This window comes from Rhagoletis zephyria, unplaced genomic scaffold, assembly GCF_001687245.7.
Source record: "Rhagoletis zephyria isolate East Lansing unplaced genomic scaffold, Rhagoletis_zephyria_1.1 Rzeph_scaffold_00603, whole genome shotgun sequence".
In the NCBI taxonomy this organism is placed as follows: Eukaryota; Metazoa; Arthropoda; class Insecta; order Diptera; family Tephritidae; genus Rhagoletis; species Rhagoletis zephyria.
The window spans coordinates 184821-186759 of record NW_016157687.1 but is presented as its reverse complement, the minus strand read 5'-3'; positions in this window follow the sequence as shown (position 1 = coordinate 186759).

The window sequence follows — 1939 nt, the reverse complement described above, 5'->3', positions numbered from 1 at the left end:
AGTCACCTATTGAAAAATATTTCAATAAAAAATGATAATTAATTACCATAGAACAAACCTTGGGTGAGGTATATGAATTTCTTTAGTATTAAATGATATAAAAAATATATATATAAATAGAGGTGGTAACCTTCGTTCGTTGTTTCTGTTTAAAAGCTATTTCAGTCCTCTTTCACATGATACCAAATTTGTTTAATTTTGATAAGCTGTTTGTTTATTATCCAGAAAAAACTTACGGAATAAAAAATATTAGGCCAAGTTTAACTGGTAAACAAATAACTGTTATTTTCGGTCCCTGGAATATTATGCAAGTGCAATGATAAAACGTATATCTGGCCAGTCACAGAAGAAAGGATCAAAAATGAATTACAAAAACTAAAATCGAAAAACGCTGTCGACGCTACTAGTTCTCCACATTCAGAAACAACCAAAAGAATGAGAATGAAGAATTCTTTGGAAAACAACGATGTTTAATCAACGTTCTTGCCATGATACTAGATTGTGAAGATGAAAGTCATGAGGATACATACGACATTTGCAGACCGATGCAATTCCCAAAAAACAATTATTGCACCGCAATAAAAACAAGTAAGAAAGTTTAAGTTCGGGCGGAGCCGAACATTAAATACCCGGCGCAAGTATTAAATATAAGTTTTCCACCTTTCGAAAGCTACCGCTACATGATAAGCCGGATAAGCCGAAGATTCCGCATTACTCTAAATTACCCTTATATGGACTGTGGGCGTGGTTATTGTCCGATTTTAAAAATTTGGCCATTTGGTATGCTGTACCAAGCCCAACAACTGTGCCAAGTTTGGATAAAATCGGTGCATCGGTTGCCAAGATATACACATGTAACCATAAAATAATAATATATAATATTCTTATTTTTCATCTAAAAATTATTGTAAATATCAATTTTGAGTGAATTATCTTGAGTAGTTACTAAAATATCGCAGTTTTCGTATTTCTGGAAATTACCGTTATATGGGAAGTGGGCGTGGTTACAATCCGATTTAGCCCATTTTCAATACCAACCTACCTTGGATTAAGGGAAACCTACATACCAAATTTCGTTGAGATATCTCAATGTTTGCTCGAGTTATCGTGTACACGGACGGACGGACAGACAGACAGACAGACATGGCTTAATCGATTTTTTTTTTCATCCTGATCATTTATGTATACATTTGTCTATATCTATCTCGATTCGTTTTGGCTGTTACAAACAACCGTTATGTGAACAAAATTAATATACCCTTGTGCACAAGTGCGCTCGGGTATAANTAGTTTGAATCCTTAATTTTTATGAATTTAGTTAAAACAACAAAAAAATTTTACTTCAAAAACATTGCGAATAATAAAACAATCACCAGGTGCTTCTTTGAGAGAACGGAGAATCACTCTTGCCAAAAAGTGCTACGTTGGGCTGAGGCAATTGAGAAGTAAAGTACTCTCTCGTCGTACAAAGTTCACACTCTATAAGTACTCATCATGCCTGTGCTGGTGTATGGCGCGGAGGCATGGACAATGAAAGCATCTGATGAGGCGGCTCTTGGAGTTTTCGAGAGAAAGATTCTGCGAAAGATTTACGGACCTTTACGCGTTGGTGATGACGAATATCGCAGGCGATTTAACGATGAGCTGTATGAGCTTTACAACGATATAGACATAGTGCAGCGAATTAAAATTCAGCGGCTCCGCTGGCTTGGCCATGTCGTTCGGATGGACAGAAACGCTCCTGCTCTGAAAATATTCAACGCGGGCCGCGATGCTGGTAACAGAGGAAGAGGAAGGCCTCCTCTGCGTTGGAAAGACCAGGTGGAGAAGGACTTGGCTTCACTTGGCATTTTCAATTGGCGTCAGTTAGCACAGAAGAGAAATGACTGGCGTGCTGTTTTGGACTCGGCCAAAATCGCTTAGGCGGTTACAGCGCCAA